The sequence below is a fragment of the Macrobrachium rosenbergii genome, chromosome 6, assembly GCF_040412425.1.
Source record: "Macrobrachium rosenbergii isolate ZJJX-2024 chromosome 6, ASM4041242v1, whole genome shotgun sequence".
Taxonomy (NCBI): domain Eukaryota; kingdom Metazoa; phylum Arthropoda; class Malacostraca; order Decapoda; family Palaemonidae; genus Macrobrachium; species Macrobrachium rosenbergii.
In genome coordinates, this window is record NC_089746.1 from 3,993,075 (window position 1) to 4,014,884 (window position 21,810).

The window sequence follows — 21,810 nt, forward strand, 5'->3', positions numbered from 1 at the left end:
CCCCGAACAGATTGGAGACCACACTTGAACAAGAAGAAGAAGAATAAAGAAGAAGAAGGAGAAGAAGAAGAAGAAGAAGAAGAGGAGGAGGAGGAGGAGGAGGAGGAGAAGAAAATGGAGAAAAAAGTAGGTCCTCTTAGCTTCGTGGACGGTGCCCCTCTCCACCGTCCCCTCGCCCCCTGCCCTGTAACTCACTTTTTTTTCTCACTTGCATGTTGAGTCTGCATTTAAAGGGCTGTAGCTTACTTCACCTCTTAGTTTCTATCGAGACCACGTGAAGGGAGCGAACTGACTTGGAAGAATCTTTGAGATTCTTTTCAGCCATGCTGCGTTTGGTGAGTCTCTTTCTGTGTATTTTCGTACATGTTTGATTTGTTATGTGGTTTTCTCTCTCCCACCCCCCGCCTCCATTCAGTGTCCTTTTATTCGTGATTTCCCAAATTCGCGATTGATAATCTTCAATATTCACTTTATCACAGTTAAAGAAAACAGAGAGAATACCCGCTTGCGGGCATATGATGTGAGGCTGTTGAAAGACAAGAACTGAAAATTTCTGAGATGAGACGCTAAACGAAACAGTCATTTCGAAAAAATGTTTTTAATTTTCCGCTGATTTAGATCTATAATGATGCTGTGCATTAGGCATTTACATAAAAATCAATGTGAAATCCTGACATGGCATTATCGGAGCAAACTTTGGAGGATATAATGTAAGTATGCCAGACAGATCGACAACGGGCTAATTCCAACAAGAGCACTATGAGCACTGACCATAAGGGTGACTTATTACTTTTATTAACATGTGTTTATATATATGTATATATATATATATATATATATATATATATATATATACATATATTTATATATATATACATATACACACATATATATATGTGTATGTATATATACTGCATACATATATATATATATATATATATATATATATATATATATACATATATATATATATATATATATATATATATATATATATATATATATATATATATATATATATATATATATATATATATATATTACCCATATATATATATATATATATTACCATATATATAAATATATATGATTATATATATATATATATATATATATATATATATATATATATATATATATATATATATATATACATACATATATTAACTCACACACAAAACTTGTGCTAGTGAGCTTTGGGAAAGTGAATGTAGCGAACAAGATCATGTGTTTAAGAAGAAAATGATTTCCTGATGCAAAGAACAGTAGAGGATTTTTGGCGAAGCTGGACAGTTTCAAGGTGAAGTTTCCGAGTGCCGTTGTAATGACTGTCTATTCTCCTGCTGCAGTTCTCCAGTCATGTGATGTACGCCGTTTTCTTGTCATTTTGGTAGACTTGTTTTAGAAAGTCACTGCAAAAACTGTTCTTCGTCAGGAATTTGTTCATGAATTTCTTTTTTTAATCTCCTTGACGGCCCTCCCTGTTTGAAGTGAACGGTGCAGCAAATTTTCTTTGGGAATCTCCGCCAAATATTTTCCTCAAAGTTTGCAGTTGTAAGGTTTAGAATCTGTGGTCACCTTGAGAAGGTTTCCGTTTAGAGTGACTTGATATTGCTTTCTGTTTATGGTTTTTTCATTAGCTTTTAATTTTAGATTCAGCGATAAAGGACTCCTTATGAAATTATCTATATGTCTAACAAAGTTAAAGTCACTGTACGGAAAATTTTAGCTTTAAGTTATATTAGCTTAGGTATACCTCTTAGAATTGTTTCAGTAGCTTCTTTCGTTCTGATTCAGTGCCCGAATTTTGTGCAGATGGTGAAGCTTACTTCAAGAGCATTTTCTCAAGGAACACCAGGTCCCATTCACGTAGAAGCGATCACCCAGTATTTATAAACAATGATAACTTTTTTGAAACCTATAAACAGCATCTGTGATGGATCATATTTAATAGATATAAGCAAAAAATTGGAATGATATTATAGTGTCAAGAAATGATTAAAAAATCGGATATAGCATTAGTTGGGCGTATTAACGTAAAGAAAGAGCAGTTATAAAAAGAAACATCAACTCATCTAGTTGAAAGTGTTTAAAATGCGAGAAATAACTCATTTACATGTTCAAAAAGATAATGTTTCACTTATCACATCAAGCACTTGTAAAGAGCAACGAAAAGTGTACGTACAGAGAACAAATAAGTAAAGGCTGCAGGGCGTTGGAATTCACCTACTTTCCTAGAGCCGCCCTTTTCTCCTCAGAGGGAAAAGCTCCAGCTTTGTTGTTGACCTCCACCCACTTGGTCAGGATTTATGTGTTTGTGGCAGATTCGCTTTTAGCTTTTCAGTTCTGACGCTTCCTTTACTTCACATGAAAATGTATGAATAAATTTCGGGCTCACATACAAACACACACACATACATACATTCATATATATATATATATATATATATATATATATATATATATATATATATATATATATATGTGTGTGTGTGTGTGTGTGTGTGTATAATATATATATATATATATATATATATATATATATATATATATATATATATATATATATATATATATATGTGTGTGTGTGTGTGTGTGTGTGTGTGTGAGAGAGAGAGAGAGAGAGGGAACTGGACGTGCTTGTCAAGACTGCAAAAGATGAAGCACTACTGCTGTAAGCAGTGCAACCTAGATATCAAAGACCTAGTAAGTCCAGGTAGTTTGGGATACAGATAGATTATTTCCCTAGGAAGAGGATAATGAGGTTAGGGTTGAGGACCCTGTGGAAAGTAAATGCCCTTAACAGCTCAGTCTCCTTCTGTGAGGCCAGCGGTGTTATTTAACGCTGCTACTGGATGCTGGTTGTGAGCTGTAAAGCTCACCAGATGAATCCGGGCCTGGAGAGATTTGACTGAAGCTCCTTATGGGGGAAAATTGTTTGATTAAGAAATGGGAGACGGCCTATGGATGAAGTGAATGTTCAGAATGCCCTGTGGAAAAAACTTTATGTGGTGTACACATACTTAAATAAAGCTTGTGAATGAATCACTAGATTCAGTAAGAGTAGTGTTGATGATCTTTAGCAAGATGGTAGTGAAGAGGCTATTAGACTTGTTTAGGAATATGAAGATTCTCATTTGTCTCCATGGATACTTCATATTCGTATGAATTGAGTGAAGGTTTAATGAACAAGGCGTCTAAAGAATGAAAGCAAGTTTTCCTTATCTTGTAGGATGAGTGTGACCTTGCCCACCAAATTTTCCGTCTGTCAGTCAAAATTTTATACCCAAGAAATCGTTTATAAATGCTCAAAGGGTAAAAAATTCAGAGACAAAACGTGGGTGTCAAATTTGTATTAAAGAAAAGCAATTTTCCTTTTTGGGCATGACGTCGTTCTCCATTTATCAGACGAATTTCGTCGAAATCCACCACAGACAGGTAACTGGGAGTAAATGTTACAAATAATGGTAGAATGAAAATTGAGGGGAAACAGTATAAAAGAGGAAATGGTTTCAGTGCCTCTGTAAATAATATGGAGTAAACAAAATATGACTAGGAAGGTAACGTTGAAACTTGTGAAGGTATTGTTAAGCTAAAGATATAGTCAAAAAGTTTCCATAAAGGGAAGGATGGGGCAAAAAGTTTTCCAGGTGGTTTAAGCGAAGGCTGATGCGGGAAAAGTGTCAGAACAAGAGGGCCCCACGTTTCCAGGAAGCAGAGATTGCTGGCAAACTGGAGGTGATTATTTCAGTGTCTGCAAGGAGCTCAACATCCTGCTGGTGATTCAGCATCGGTGCCTGAATATGTCGCTAGACTTAGGAAGTCCACTTGTTTTCTGCCTGGGAGTTCATTTTTGATCCAATGTGTAAAGCTGACAGAGGTAGTGATCTCTGTCCTGGCGTTCGTGAAGACATCCCATCCTCGGGGAAATGCCACTTTGGTAAAAGATAAAACCATATAATGGTAGAGCATATATAATTATAAAAAGCATTCATATATTAAAAGTATAACAATGCTGAGACATATTCAATAATAATCAGCAGTAAATAAATGTAAACAAACACACCTGTTACTGACAGCGTTACTTATCTGAGCGATAAGTAATACTGTCACCATCAACAACATCGTCACCGTCACCTCCGCCATTGTAAAAACTTACAAGAAAATGGAAGAAAATCCTTGACATTCTGAGAATCCTTGTGACAGACGAACTACGATCACGGCACGGGACCGCAGCAGGCAGCACAATCTTTCGATCAAAAGAAGTTTACCGATGCTTTCTAACCAGTCATGGAAATCATGTCTTTTCAAACAGAGACAATTAGTTGCAATTCTTTAGGAGTGCTTATCGTTTATCTATTTCCTATATCTAAACTGATCACCTTTCTATTTAAAATGAAGCTGTTATGCAATCCTTTTACAATGTCGTCAAAACTGCCCTAAAAACTGGTTCCTCTATCCCACCCAGTCTTTATGCTCGTTGGAAACAGTGCAAGCTGGCTTCATCAGGGAGCCGCTCTACAAATATTTCTTTTCAGTTTTCAACGACAAGGAAGACGCTTCTGCAGCCCTCCCGCTGTTTTGTGTGACGAAATGACCTTGCGGGTCATCGCAGGTGTAGCGCCAGGGTCACCTTCAGTTCCAGATCCAGACCTCGTCATATCGGGATCTCTCTCGAAGTTTATGTAAAGGTTGTCCAGAAAAGAAAAATAAGGACTAGGGAACAGACGTTCACAAAAACTAGTTCGCATCAAGCGTCCTTGTTAGGCTGAGCGCCTACAGTCGGCCAGGTATGCGGCAAAGTCTCCGTGACCACGCCCACCGACGCCATTCTTCTCAGTTGCAACCAGGAAACTCGAACAGGTAAACGCTATGGAGACGTACCCACTGGCTCCACTGCCACGTTGGAGTGACCTTGAAATTTCGTCCGTAGAGGTCAAAGCAAGCGTTCAACTTTTTACCGACTTCTTTATTCTCCAGTGTGGTTTTTTTTTCTTTCCTTTTTTCTTGCTTCTTATCTGTTCTTACCTGATCATCTATTTACTGTACAGGCAAGGTCAGACGCTGCGGAAGGCGTTAGTTGACTTTTTTCTCTCTTTTGATGTTTCTCCATTTTAATTTCTCTACTTATTTGTTTGAAGTCACTTTATTTACATATATATTTTAGCTTATTCAAAATTCTACTTACTGAATACGGTGTTTTCGGAAGGGATTTGCATGTGGGCAAGTTATAGTAAGCACTAGCGGTCATTGAGAAATATGTTTATGGAAACTCAGGAAATCGATGAGAATTGTTTGTTGAACAAAGTTGTTCCTTGACACATGCGCGCACACACACACACATATATATAAATTTATATATGCATATATATATATATATATATATATATATATATATATATATATATATATATATATATATATATATATATATATATGTGTGTGTGTGTGTGTGTGTGTGTGTGCGCGGGGCTCAAGGAATGGATGTTTGCAGATAGTTTAATATTTATGGCGTACGTATTAGGGAATGACAAAGCAATTGCACCTAGTGTGGCGGAAAGATTTAGGATAATGATGTCACAGCTCTTGTGGTAAATCAGGCAAAAGAAAGGCCTGTAGACTAGAAAAAATTGCCTTATCAAATCACTGGATGATGATAGGCACAAGGGCAAGTTAAAAAGAACTAAGGAAATATACACGAACCTGCCAAAATCATGAAACTGAGCTGAGGCGTGATGGGCAGAGTGGTATGCACATCCACCGTAAGAAATAGTTTGTCAAGGATAACGAGATGTTTTTATATCGAAAGTGAAGTTTGTTCACGGGTTTGTGACGTCTCACTAGCTGTTTACTGAGTAATAAACGGTTGTGAACAGCTCATTTTTGGTTCTTTGGGAAAGTGAAGAGAATCTCTTGAATAGATATACTGGTGAATGAGTTTGTTTCTGTTTGGAAGAAAAGACAACTGGGAGTAAGATATCATAGGTGAAGAAAGCTAGAAAGATGAATGACGGAAGCAAGCAAGAGGCTGACCCACTTAAGTATAAGAGACTGAATGTTACGGATCAGGATTTATAGAGTTAATCCTGTTACGTGTGCGAAACATTTGGAGAAGAAGAATAACTATGAGGAGGAAGTTGGAAGGTATGGATGGCTGTATTGATTCTTCTTTTCTGAAACCAAATGAGCTAACATTATTTCAGTAACAAAACGAGTTGCAACCATTGAGATGGATCGTTTTTATAGGGAAAATAAATCTGGATACGTGATTAGCGAGATAGAAAAAGGAACCAGAATGATAGTAGGGGAGAGCGGGGCTAGTTGCATCAAGTTTTACATTTCCTTCTACAGAATTGTGTAACATTCATTTAATTGAAATTCAGTTGTCATATATAAATATACAAGACCTCATCATCGAGTTCACATGCGTAGATATTAATAAAAATAATTTCTTATATATTTAATTTTGATATATAATTAAAAATATATTTGATGCAACTTACCCCCCATCTGCAAAGTTGCATCAGTATGAGGAAACAAGTTGAATCATAAGCAAATTATAATTTTTGAGAGATTATTTCAATGATAAGTAAATACAAAACCACAATAAATTGAACCGATGAACCTTAAATTTATTCATCGTCAGATTCACAGTTATGACAAATATAATATAAAGCTCTATCTGTTCCCGAGCATTCCTCATGAGACCATCCTCTGCATGTACTACATTGAATCCATTTCTCCCGAAGCCTGCTATTGGAATAGGGCTCTACACATATCAGACAATACCAGTCTTCGTCGTCTGAGCTGGATATGTCGTACACAGCTGGTTTTTGGATCGAACTTTGTGTGGAAACTCCTGCTTCCTCTTTTGGTGGCTTTCTTTTCTTTGACATTGCTCTTTTATTTTTTTCATAGTGGCTTCAGCATACAGAGCATTTTTTTCAGGTGTGTCTGTTAATATGGCACTCTTACCTGCTTTTCTGCCTGTAGCCTATTGTATTTCTTTTTCCGAGGTGTTGCTGCTTTTGGATGAGGCATAATTTTTTCAGGGCAAAGTGAAGACTCACCAACATTTGCAGTTTCAACTTCATCAGTAATGAAAGAAGGTTGTGTTTCTACTGCTGTAGAAATGGAGAGAAGCGTGTCAATTGCTGCAAAAGTGGAAGGAATGGGTTCATTTCTGAAATTAATAAAACGAGTTGAATGCATAAGAATATTTTAATTAAAAGTAATGTAATAAATTTACTAATGGGGCAAGTTGAATCATGATTCAACTTGCCCCATCGAATGATTCAACTTGCCCCTTGACAACAATCAAAATTTGATCGTAGATATATACTAAAGGTCATTCTAATGCAAATTTGTAAGGAAAATAATTGCATATAGAACAGAATTATATAGATATTTTCAAAACACCGTTACTAATATAAATACATGAGGTACAAGAAAAATAGTGAAATTGATAAAAATTACTTACCAAGGTCGAAATCAGTAAATTTATCATAAATTCAAAAGCTCTTGCAATCTCTCTCTCGCAGCTGTCTCCGCACGGACCAACACACATTTGAACCGAACTACAGGCGCCGAATGATGCCCACTGATGCAACTTACCCGATGCAACTGGTGGTTTTGTTACAGAAGGAATAGAAGAGGAATAACTGCTAAAACAGAAGGAAGGAGGAGGAGGAAGGCAGAAACGTTAGGTAGACGAAGTCGTAAAGTATAAAAGGAAAAGGGGCGGAATACCCAGGAAGGGCGAGAGTGGAAGTTACTGTAGGTAGATGTGAATGAAGTGATAGGAGTTAGAGCGTTGACTTGTTGTGGTGAATCTTCTTTGTTTTTTAGCGAAGGGACTGTTGGTGAGCAGTTTCTGTGCAGCAGATTTATCTTTTTTTTAACAGTTAGCAGTTGAATGCTGCCATGACTGCTGTGATGCTTTCCTCTGAAAACGTCAGTTTTTATGGGAAATAATGTTAATAATAATAACTACAAAACTAAACTGCCAGGGCAAAAGGTCGCGCTTTCAACAAGAGGCTTGGCAGTGATGACCACCTCTTGTCCTAATTTTCTACCTTCACCATGGACGGTCGAAAACCGACAACCATAACAGATGCCAGAAAACTGGTCAGGGAACAAACCTTTGCCTTCTCTTTTAGCTGCCTTGCTTTGAAAGGAAAAAGCCATTCGTCAACTGGTATGTCAAGGACCAGATCCTTCTCGCCAGCGCTAAAAGCATTCTCCGCCCACGCCGTTAGGAGGGTGAATGACGCCCTTCGGAAAGTGAAGAGCCGACCCCACCCATCTTTTTCAAACGAGCACCAAGGCCAGGGGATTTCCCGATACTTCGAAAGCCACAACCACTCATAATTAGGCTTGGCTCACATCAACCTACAAATCGGCTGACATAAAAAGTTACTGCAATGAACTAGTATGATTCCAGTAAAAATAAAATAGATCTATGTCCATCATAAAATACTGTAAAGTATGAAAGGAAAATATACATTCCTCGGTTAGATTATTTCGATTTCCTCTAAAAAGTCTCAGTGACTTGGTTTCCAATTTATATCAAAGAGAAGATAAAAAACGAAGCAAAGTCTGAAAAAGACGGACTTCATTTTCTATTCTGCGTGAGTGCTTGTCTGTGTGCATCTATAAATCCTGGTAATGATGAAAAAAATACACTTTAATTTTACCCATCCATGAACGAACTAGTAATCAGGCGCAGTATTGAGCACGTTGATCTTTATTTAGTATTTGGTTTCCTAACTATATATTATTTGTGAATAAGTTAAAAGACGCTTATCGCCGGATGACTGCAAGATGTAATTATCACTGCGAATGCAACTCACTGCTTTTGTGGAACGGGAAGAAAGGTTATCGCGTGAACTAACAAACTTGAATTTTCGTAGTTTATGGGATCCAGTGTCCAGATAACATATTTGTATTGCATATATATATATATATATATATATATATATATATATATATATATATATATATATATATATATATATATATATATATATATATAATGTGTATTTGTGTCCGCGTGTGTATGTGCCACACTAACTATGAAACGCACTGGAGCAATTTCAACCAAACTTAGTATACATATGACTTACAATCTAGAAATCAGCCCACGACACATAGAGAGTGAGAGGGAGAGGAAGTAAGTGAGAGAGTAAAAGGGGTGTTAGGGAGAAAAGGTGGTAAAGAGACAGGGAGGGTTGGAGAGAGAGAGAGAGAGAGGGGAGAGAGGGAGAGAGAGAGAGAGAGAGAGAGAGAGAGAGAGAGAGTAGAGGGGTATTAGGGAGGAGAAAGAGGGAAAAAGTGTGTGAGAGAGAGAGTCTATCGGTTGTCATTCAGTTATCCCGGGAGCGGCAAAGTTAAGCATGCCTTAGTTTTACCAGACCACTGAGCTGATTAACAGCTCTCCTAGGGCTGGCGGCAGGTTGGTCAGATATATATATATATATATATATATATATATATATATATATATATATATATATATATATATATATATATATATATATATATATATATATATATATATATATATATATATATATATATATATATATATATATATATATATATATATATATATATATATATATATATATTATATATATATATATACTGTATACATATATATATATACATATATATATATATATATATATATATATATATATATATATATATATATATATATATATATATATATATATATATATATATATTACATACAAACACACATATGTATATATATATATATATATATATATATATATATATATATATATATATATATATATATATATATATATATACATATATACATATACATAAGGTACGTGTGCAATAAGAGAAATTATGAAGGCTATTTCTGTGGCTAAAGACTATTTTCTAAAGGTGAAAATCTCGGTATCCGAAATAATTGTCCTTGTCTCTTTAAAATGGAAACCATAAATTTGTGCAGGTTCTCATGTCCTTGAAACTGCCGCCGTTGTGGCCTTCTAACTTGTAGATAGGTGTTCATTTCGATGTGTTATATTCGTTATGTACAATGTTAAGACGGAACCTCATGGCAAATAGCTATAGAACCTTTCAGTTTTGCAAGAAAGCTTAAGTAATCATATTCATATGTATTCTAGGACATATATGCAAACAAAGATACATATATACATGCAAACATACATATTTAAATGAATGGAATCTGCTGGTCACTTTTGACCAGATATGTATATGATTGTAAAAACCTCCATGCCTTCGTCAATTCTCGATTTCTTCACATTTTTTGGATATCCTTGCCACTACAAAGCCTTAGATCCAAATGGAAGAATGTGAGAAAATTCTGACGTCCTCAGCAGGATTCGCACCTGAATCCGAGGTGTCAGAACAGTTCACGTTACCTACCTGACCACGAGAAGGTGGTCAGGCAGGAAACTAGTTAGAATCCTGCTAAGGACGTTAGAATTTCTTCATATTCTTCCATTTGTAGTGACAAGGATATCCAAAAAGTGTGAAGAAATCGAGAATTTATACGAGGGCACGGAGGCTATCACAGTTGCTTGTGTAAATACATACATTCAAGGGAACGAAAGAACGAGAACGTAACCATACAACGAAAAACACTAATGCAGGCAGCAGAAATGGGAACATGAGGCGGTCATAATGGAATTCCAAAATGCAAGATTACACCCTCTGAGCAATTATTTCTTTATTTTTCTAGATCACCTGCTGGATATTGGTGTGCGCCATGTACTTTGCCGTGGCTCTGGCCGAAAGCGCCACAAACCCTTGGTTGATCCTGAGCCATCTGCTGCAGGGCATCGACCCTTCAGGACCTCCCAGGCTCTTTGACGATGGCGATGACGACGAGATCTCTGACGACAGCGACGCCCCCGACGACGACGACACCAGCATCTTCAGCTTCTTCGGATGACTGGGTCACGAGGGCAAGTTCTTTGGCGCCGAGAAATCATCTACAGTGTTCCTCGTCACTCACCCTCTTGGCCAAAATTGTTTATTTTTATGATGACACTTTAGTTCTTAGACATTAATAATGTCATGTTTTTTCATGTTAATTTATAAGTAACCGTCTCGTTAAGAATGGAAAGATAAGAATAGACAAAAGGCGTAAGACGCAAATGATCTTGTTTGTTATCATCATCAGTTTCCTTTGGAAGTGAGGTCAATTATTGATATTTATATTTTCATGCTTGTTATGCGTGTGGAATGATACTAAGTCTCATCCAACAATTTAGACTCATTATATAGTACTCGATGGGTTTTTTCCTTATTTACTGTGCAAAATAAGTGCAATAATATTCTCTGATAAAAAAAATAAACAAAGATGAGACCGAATCTTTCCCACTAAAGAAAAGCTAAATGTCTATTCTGACGGAAACAGGAGACAATACTCTGAGGTATTGTCATGATCTGACATCCATCAGTTTTGCGGAATATACCAAATGCAGAATATTTTACGTATTCATTTTCGTGTCTTTTAGAATGTCCTGTGCCTGATTGTGTTGATGTAAATAAAACCATGATTATAGCAAGAGTTTTTGTCCTATACCTAAGTCTTACTGATGATGTATGGAACGTTCTATCTGTCTGTCTGTCTCTTTAAATGTTTCATCATGCCATTAATTAGGATCCACTATACTACTATTTCATAACGTGCGGGTCAAATCAGTCTTGCACCTGAAAATATGAAAGTAGTGGAAGGATCCTTTTCATGCAAATGTTATTTTTGATATTCCATATATACGAAATAGTAATTTTTTTCTTTGCTATGCTCCTCCATTATATTTTAGTTTGTAACATTGTCAATAACAGTAAAACGTATCGCTAGTTATCTCTTTTTCCTTATGGTCGGAAATACAGCATTTCTCGCTGCAGGCCCTTGAGGATTTTCTCTGGTTTGTCTCTCTACGCGCTGGCAACACTGATTTTCAGGTCTGGTTACGCTCGATTAACTCAATGGTTTTAAAATAAATTCACAGAATTAAAATGTATTTTCTGTTTCTCACTATACAATATTCAGGGTGCTTTCAAATCAGTTTACGCTTCTGCAGAAGGAAGTTAGCAGTCGAATGAGAAAGGATTGCTGAAAGAGAAAGACGGAATATCATGTACGAGTAAATAGTACAACCTGAAAATTTAGTCTTATTCTTTGCATTTCCAGAAGGTGTGTTACAAGTTTATATCTGTTCAGTCACTCCATGTCACCTTCGCTGTTCTTGAGCAAACACAGCTTTTTTCTAACTTCTCCTTGCTTCATCAATCCAGTATTTTCTTTCGATCTAATATCCTTTTCTATATTCTCTTTGTATATCTTAATATTCTCAAGAGTTCCACCTGTGCTAGTCATTGTACTATGCACCCACTGCGTCATTTGTCATTATTGCATTTTCCTTTTTTCTGTAAGTATTCACTTTCTGGACAGAATTTACCATGGTCCTTTCGTGCATATATAAGTTCAATCCTCTTGTTAATTACCGCTCGGTGTTAACACAATTACTCACAATACCATTTATGAAACATTATGACATCACCGGCTTGTCTTCTTGTCATTATTTGTAAACATTTATCGGTCTTCTCGACTCACAAAATGCCTTCAGTGAGTATCTGTCTTTTGCAGCATCTGTCATGTTGACTTTCCAAGTACTGGACTGTCACAATGCATCGCTTTAGCTGTTACGAGGTACATTCTCCAGCCCCCGGAAAGGTCTTTCATTATTTCATCCGAAAACCACAAGAACGTCTACAAAAACGCAAAAAAAAGCTCTTGATAAACAGGCACGTTCGTGCCGCACCCATTCGCTTTCTCGCCTTGAAGGAATTGAGATGTTATTCGAAATATGACGGTGATGCAATTCATTTTCAGACCCTCTGCAAAACATTTCAATAACGAAGGCTGTAGATACACTGATGCTATTGTGCGCACCTTCTGTTCGACCCTTTACCCAAGCATATTGTACATATTATATATATAATAACTTGCTTTCAGCAACTCTCTACCATCACCGGTTTACAGTTCGCTTCTTGCGTATAAATACCATTTTTCAATCAATACCCATTACTGACACCAGTTCTCCCTAAATATATTATGCATGCACTTCTCTCTCTCTCTCTCTCTCTCTCTCTCTCTCTCTCTCTCTCTCTCACACACACACACATCAGCTAAAAATGATTTCTTTCCACCGGTCGGTCATTTAGGACTTTCGGTCGTTTATTCATCTAGTACGCTCCCCTTCCCCGCCCCCGCACCCTCTCATTCTCTCTCTCAGAACAGTGCATGAAGTAGGTATTATTGATTTGCTTCGTTTCGCAGTCCCTGGTGACAAGGGGAAAACACCACTTTATGAAGAAACAAGAATACGAACTACAGCGAAGTCCGTCCATATAGCATGGAGAGAGAGAGAGAGAGAGAGAGAGAGAGAGAGAGAGAGAGAGAGAGAGAGAATGCGGATGGCAACATTAATAACGGTATTGTAGCAAAAAGACAGTAACAGAAGGAACGCTGGAACGACGATAAACCAACGATATAAGTTACACCAAAAGTAACGAAGATAAAATAACAATAATAGATGCACTAAAATGCTGGAATTTTGGTAACTGTGTGCCACAGTTACAGTAAACCATTTCGCCATGTTTAGCATGGGACAAGTATAAAATTAAACAGCTTTAGCTACGTTAATTATATATATATATATATATATATATATATATATATATATATATATATATATATATATAGACAGATATGTATATATACATACATATATATATATATATATATATATATATATATATATATATATATATATATATATATATATATATATATATATACCTGGAGAGAAACTCTGGATAAGTCTTATCCCTTATTCACCATATTTTTTTCAACAAGTAAATTTCAGACTGTTATAAACCTGACTCTCTTGATCAAGTCTGAAAACTTATTCTACTTAACTCAATGTCTGGAACTCAGGGCATTCAAGCCTACTGCAAGGTATTATTATTGAATTTTAGACTGTTTCCGTTATCCCAAAACATATTTACGTCGACTTTTGGAATATAAAAAGTTTCAAGACCATCAACACGGTTAAGAGCGTCAGTTATATAAGTTACAATGTACAAAAGGTATGGCAGTGAATTATAAGTAAGTATTTATTTACTGATGAAGTTTGTACTATTTGACACAAAAACAAGTCTATGACCTAGAAATCAGGCCAAGGTCTTTCATACTGGGGTCAGAAGATGGTGTCGATCAGGGACACGTATGAAAGTCTGGATTCTTTGCTACGTGGAATGCGATGAAGACGAATCATTATTTTTTCGTAGCAATATAGTATTAGTAACATAGTAATTACAATAAATGAATTTGGGATAATGGTGGTGGAGATAATAGCAATAATCCCTGTTACGGAAATGAAAATTATATTACCAGGAAAATGACAACAGTAATAAAAAAGTATTCGTCTGATTTACAGCAGAAATGGAAAAAGGTAACGTATTTTTGACATCCCAGAATTATATGGTTTTGTCAAAATGTTATGTGAGGCAAGAGCAACTCATTTAGTTACAGAGAAAGTAGCATCCGGATAAAAGTAGATAATGCAACTGCAGGGAGGCTAGCAACCAGGATGAGCAGCTGGTGTGGCTGTAGATTTTGTTGGTTTAGGTTAAGCAGACCTTATGTCAGCATGTGTGATAAGGTAAGTGAGGATTTAGAGGCCTGGTTTGGGCTTCTGGACTACGAACAGCCAGCAAAGATGCAAAGTGTGATTAGCAAGCATGCAAATCTTCAAGCAGCCATTGAGTATTGGAGGTAAATATAGGAAATAAAGATGTTCGAGAACAATTAACGGAACTAGGATGACAATATGTGCGGAGAGAACTATCCTCACGTCATCCATGTCTTATGAGTGGCTCTTTGAATATATGCTACAATCTCCAAGCTTTACAAAGGATTCTAGGTTACAACCCAATCCTGTCCTAATGTGGGAGGGAGCCATATTCATGGTTAACATTAAGGTCAAATTACTCTGTTTAAGGACCTTTGGATAAAAGTGAATGATTGCCCCTGCATTACTTTCACTGAAAGACGGTGCTAAAGTGAGGCCAGGTGCATTCTTAGGCTGATCACAAAACGGGAAGGGCTTATCGAACGAAGATTGATCTCCTTTCCTGATCCACCTATCAATGACTTGGACAACCCAGGTCCATAGCCTTGAAAAAGAACCAATGTAACTCAGGCTCCGTCCGCTGGTATAACATGCCACTCACATGTAGTGGGTTCGCGTCTTCCCCAGGGCGATGTACAATCACTGGCTCTGTATCATGATCAGTTACTGATGCAGTGTGGGGTCTGCGGTGGGAAGTTGAAACCAAAATTCTTTGGAAGCTTGAATTTCAGGTCAATGGCCCCAGCGTGCTTGTTCCATGTAACTAGGTTTCATGTACTGAAATAATAATAGTGCAGAAACATGATGTGGTGATGAAGACAGTGTTGAGAAACTTTGTGGCTAACTCAAGAAAAGTCAATGGGGTCTTTAGTCTGAAAATGCTGCTGAGTGGTCTACTGGCCAGACTCAGCGTGGCATAACTTGACTGATCGAAAAACCAATAGTGAAGAGAATGTGTTCGAACAGGAGGGACAATAACAACTGTAAAGGGATTCAGATCATTCACAACACTTTTGCTGGTCAGTATGAATGTCTATTATAAATCCAGTTGTCCAGGTGGGTTTAAATGCACAACTCTAGAGCAAGTGTATGAGTTACATCTGTGAAATCGAAATTTGGTCTGGTATTAGCGTTACTGTATGTGATTGATTCTGAAGATGTGCTCTTCATCCTTTTACTGACATGTGAAGTATGGTCTTTTTATATCATATCTGTAGCAGTATTTTTAAGGTTAACTGATGGTATTGTGCAGTAGATGATGCCAGATGGGTAAATGAGGATGCTCCTCATTTTTTAGTTCCCTTTAATTTAATGCTGAAAAAACGTGGACTTACTGCAAATGAAGCTAGAAATGATGTCCTAAATTAGCTGTTAGTGATTAAAGTAAGCTTACTGGTATGCGAGCTGTTGCCTTTCTAAAAAAAAATAATATTAATAATCAGCGAAGTAAGAGGCAGAGAATTCCAAGTTCCTCCAGGAAACTGGAACAGTTAATGACCAAGCAATCGTAGGTTTGCTGATTTGCACAGAATAAGTATGGGGAGCGTTGGTCTGCAGAGTAGTGAACATGGTAACTAAGCAGCTAAGCCGGTAAGAACACCTTGCATTTTAGGAATATAAGATGTAAGGAAAAGGCATGGACAGGGCTTTGGGCTGAATTCTGTCAGAAGGGCAATATAAAGAAAGAAGAAGAGTCCTTGTACGAAAGAAATTCTCCTAGCAGAAATTAATGACTAGTATAAAAATATGGTAAGAGGAGGAAAATGCTTTAGATTCCAGTAACAGATTTACTAATTTGAACTCCATGATGTCTCTAAAAAAGCTGCAAAAACGAGATGTAAAATTATAGTTTCATCAAAGATGAACGAAAAATTAGGTGGGAGAGAGTATAGAGAAAAAGACAGAAACTGTCTTGAGGACTTTCCTAAAGATGAATAAAGACCTATGTGAGACTGAGTGTAATTCAGAGGAATGCTGTGAACTTAGGGAAGTTGGGAAGATCACTGGCAAGAGAAGGAAAAATCTATATGAGAGAATGGAACCAAGAAAATGGCACCAGAGGTAGAGACTGGAGCAGATTTTATGCTCTCAATAACAAATGTTTGAAGTGTTGGACAGAGGCAAAAAGCAGCTAAAATGGAAAGAAGGTTTTTGCGGATTTTTCTCTGTGGAGGCCACATGAGCTATCCCAAAGGAAAGAGTTGGATTCAAGGCGGTGAATAAATTGTAATTAAGTAAAGTATCAAATGCTGTTGTGGATATACTGTACAGCTGGTTCACTACACAGAACAATATTTTGTATAGCTAGAATAACGCATGCTTCTGAAAAAAGGAAAAAAAATTGTTGAGGACCAAATTTGTCTAACAACTTATTGAAGATACACTGATAAATGTACAAATATAACAGAATAATAAAGATACAAAGAAGCTTATTAGATGTACTGTACAGTAAAACTACTGAACAGTGCATCTCATATAAAGTTAACAAGTTGTCGTAAGTACGCAGTTAGCCAGTTGGCAAACAAATGGAAACTACGCCTGGAAAAAAAAAAGAACAATAAAGAGGAGAGAAAGAATGAAGAAAGATACGCCTAAGGCGATGTTGTCCTTTGCATTTTCATATATATACGTCGTAAATGAATGAAGACGGTATGACACACGTCTCGAACGAACCCTTTCCCAACTTCATTCTTGTGGCAATTTCCCTTGTTATGATCATAATTTATATTCTGATTAGTGTTTTGGAGAGGAGCGCACGAAGTTCATGTCCTGTACTTTGTTTTTACCATATTCATTCAAAATCTTTGGTTTGATCTTTTTCATATTCTTTGCTGTTTTGGCTGAAAACTTTTCGAAATTTTGAGGTTTCACCGATATATGTTCGGGATTTTCAAATTTTATCCGCGAACTACGTCAGTTTCTTATTACTCTTGGTATATGAAGAAATTATTCGTTAATATTAAGTTAAAATAATTTCGCTGTAGTAAATGGACAAGCCTATTATGTTGGGCACGTGTATCTGCCGACAGATTTAATTACAGATGAATGGGTATCTACTGTCGCTATTTCTTCATTTTAACGCCCAGTTCTATTTGTAGAAGGAAAAGGCCTGTAGAACAGAGCTTTAAGTAGTTGACGATTCCTCTGGCTCAAAGTGATGCGCTCCAGCATCTGCGAGCGTAATCACAATTTCTCGGCGACACCAGGAACGCCTCGTGAGTAGTTCCGGAATTTGCATTTCTATCATAAAATTGTATACAAATGACTCAATGATTCCATCCCGACGCCCCGGGCGAGGTTGTCACCACTGCGGAAGAAAAGAGTTGCCTGGGAGTAAATAAAAGCAACAACGCTATTCATTTTTCCCTCGCCTTCTCTCATTTCCTTTCCTCCCGTTCGCTTGTCAAGGGCGCCATTCCTGATTATGGACGTTATTAGTTTTTTTTTTTTCCGGCTTTCACGAGGAAATTGATGTATGTTGTAAACGGGTCAGAATTTCTCCCTCAAATTTTTTTTTTTTTTTGCCACTTTCGATGTATTTCAATATTTTACTACATTTTAGTTTTAATGCATGCATGAAACCTTTGAGTGACTAATATAATTGCGCTGGGGCGGAGTCTCTCTCTCTCTCTCTCTTCTTCTCCCTCTCTCTTCAGTTTTGTTTATTGTATCTTGCACAAAGACTTGAATAAAACGCTGAAATATTATTTTTCAAAGATCATTATATGTGGGAATGTGATTGTGTAAAATTGAAACGAAAAGAAAATTAGATTTATAGGTAAATCAGTAATAGGAAAATAATAAATAAATGAAGAAAATAACGCCACCTGAGTTAAAAACTTTGGCTCAAAGTCAGCTCATTGTCTGTGCATCTGGCATTAAAGAATTAGAGCATAACTGCATGTTGATGAATTGCTAAATAGACTTGATAGAGACAATGTTAATCTGGTATGGCATTGCTAATGTCATGAGGATGACAGCAACTATAAAAATATAAAAAAAAATGGTAAGTGAAAAAGCGAAGGAATGAAAATCATCAGAATAAGGTGAGATTGAAAAAGATTCTTTAGTTGGAACAAGTAAGCAAATAAACGAAAAGGGAGAATGCTTGAATGTGAAAAGTCTTCCGAACAGGTATGAAAGACGCACCTTCAACTAGATGACAATAATTCCCCACTCAGAATCTGATAAAAAAAATGGTTTTGTTTTTGAAGATATGATGATTATAACAAAAAGGTATTTATTCTGGTTCTTCTCTGCTAAAGCTAAGGTAAAAATGCATTTAAATTTTGTTCATGTACCTTGAAAAGACGTGTAGAAAATGTTGTGAACAAATCACGGGCAGGCCTTAAAGACCCTGTTTGAATAGTAGTGGAATATATATGGATTTAGAATGTTATGAACAGGAGTGGAGATCTGTCAAATATCTAAGTTGGAGAATTGCCAGTCTGTCATCATCCCGGGGTCAACGGTAATGTACTAGCGTCTAAATCTTCTTCTTTTAACGTGCTTTTTTCCCATTTTTGTATGGGGTAAGCACGATGCCTTCTTTTGAAGGACTTTTTTTATTTGGCTTTGGGGTAGACCGTAGTCTCGATCGGCTGCCCTGCCTGACATCGTACTAGCGTCTAAATATAGTTATAAATATGAGACGTTTGCATTCTCACTCCTCAAGGAAAATGCGTCGTTGTTGTGCATTGCCCACTGCTCTTTCGTAGAGTTGGAGTTTCATCTTGTTCTTCTTCTTTAAGAGAGAGAGAGGCTCATACTCCTTCATGTCATTCACTTTTGCTTTCTAATTATACCTTGGATCGCGTGGTTACCGTAACTAAACTCAGTTTAATTCAGAAGTCAAGTAATCTTAATTCAACTATTGTGTGATCTCTTGCTTCATTTGCTGTTTGCTCTTTTATCTTATGGCTGTTAGTTGGTATCATTTATCTATTTTGTTGTTTGTGTTTGCTAACCCACTGTCCAGTTCATGGCTGTGTGTTTTTCTTTTGCTATTATTGCTATTAAAGTGATTATTACCACTCGTTGTTAATTTTTTTGAGTAAATCGTTAATGTTTGTTAACCAGTGATTTATTCCAAGTCCTTGGTTAATTCTGAATTAGCAAAGTAAGATTACAGCCTCTGTTCCTACACCTTAGTAAATCAAGAAAAATACCTTTGTATATAAAAACTGAATTTTAAATTCTCACTGTAGAAATGCAATTGAAATGCCCTGGAGTCTAAGAGATCAGAAATTCAATCCCCAGAGACATCTGTGAAAGATATGTGGCTGAGAGAAAGGAAGATCAAGAGTACTTATATAAGCTCATCGAGGTCATGGGAACTGTGAAGCCCCTGGAAAGCATGCTAGAGTAACTTCGGAAGTTATTTAATTCTAATTCAATCTCAGTTGGAGTGTATCATTAAGAAATTCAGAATGAGCCCTGACTGTGAAATAAGATAGAAATTCCACCCTTTTATTGATAATCAGCCGCCTGTATACCATTTCCGACCGAAAGACGGACCAGTTAAAATCCTGTAAACAAAAAAAAGCACTGTTTACGTAACAATATATATATATATATATATATATATATATATATATATATATATATATATATATATATATGTATATATATATATATATGTATTTATATACATATATACATACACATATATATATATATATATATATATATATATATATATATATATATATATATATATATATATATATATATATATATATATATATATATATATATATATATATATATATATATATCAGCTGACCAACCTGGCACTGTCTGGGAAAACTCTGAATGGCAACCGATAAACTCTCTCTCTCTCTCTCTCTCTCTCTCTCTCACCCCTAACACCCCTCTCTCTCTCTCTCTCTCTCTCTCTCTCTCTCTCTCTCTCTTTCCTGTTAAGAAAGTTGCTTCAGTTACATTGCCCAACATTTTTGACATTTTATATTTCAGCCCTTCTTAACCCCCAATTTCCTATTGGGGCTGAACTTGGGCTTAAAGGGCATTGGGAGTATCACTAATCATCCTAGCAACCTCAAAATCTATGAATTAGACACTAATATATGACATTTTTGACATCTTATTTTTCACCTCTTCTCACCCCCCTTCCTATCAGTGCTGAACTTGGACTTGAAGGAGATCAGGATGTCACTATTCACCTCAGCAACCTCGAAAACTATGGATGAGACCCTAACATCTGTCTTTTTTGACATTTTATTTTTCAACCCTTCTTAACCCCTCTTTCTTTCGTGACTGAACTTGGACTTTAAGGGCATTGGGAGTGTCACTATTTATCTCAGTGACCTCGAAAACTATGGATGAGACACTAATATCTGTCGTTTTCGGTTATTTTTACATGTCACCCCCTTCCCACCCCACCCCCTCCCCAACCCCACTCCTTTTGGGGCTAGAGATATCTTATCCCCACAGTATTCTTTTCCAGGTAGTAAGTCATATTTATACCAAGTTTCGTTGAAATTGTCCAGTGTATTTCAGTTATTCTGGAACATACGAGTACACACACACATACATCCATTTATGTGTATATATATATAAATATATATGTATGTGTGTGTTTGTGTGTGTGTGTATGTGTACGTATAAATTCACATTTGGTGTAATTTATTCCCAAGGTATAGTGAAATCACTATTAAACGATATTTCATACCATATCCACAGCAGTTTCACCCTGATGTTCTAACCTTCCACTAAATCTGAGGTTTTGTACATGCTATAGTTCGAATCTTTATACATACACATGAAAATACACACACAAACACACACACACGCATATTTAGCCTATACATATATTCACATAATTATAATATATATATATATATATATATATATATATATATATATATATATATATATATATATATATATATATATATATATATATATAATTATATGAATTTTTGTCATTATACAAACGTGACTTTTTATATTCGTAAATATTAAACAATAAATATCGTTTAATATCGAGTTCACTATACCTTGGGAGTAACTTACACTCAAGAGAAATTACACACACACACCTGCGTGTATATATGTGTGTGTTTTCGTGTGTATAAAGATT

At 36.2% G+C, this 21,810-nt stretch overlaps 1 long non-coding RNA gene across 1 annotated transcript; it reads left to right on the forward strand.

Annotated features, from left to right (window-relative positions):
• The first annotated feature begins 203 nt into the window (after nt 1-203).
• On the forward strand, nt 204-11,569 carry LOC136839716 (uncharacterized). Its single transcript, XR_010853434.1, has 2 exons — nt 204-335; nt 10,742-11,569. It is a non-coding gene; the product is annotated as an uncharacterized lncRNA (long non-coding RNA).
• The last annotated feature ends 10,241 nt before the right edge of the window (nt 11,570-21,810 follow it).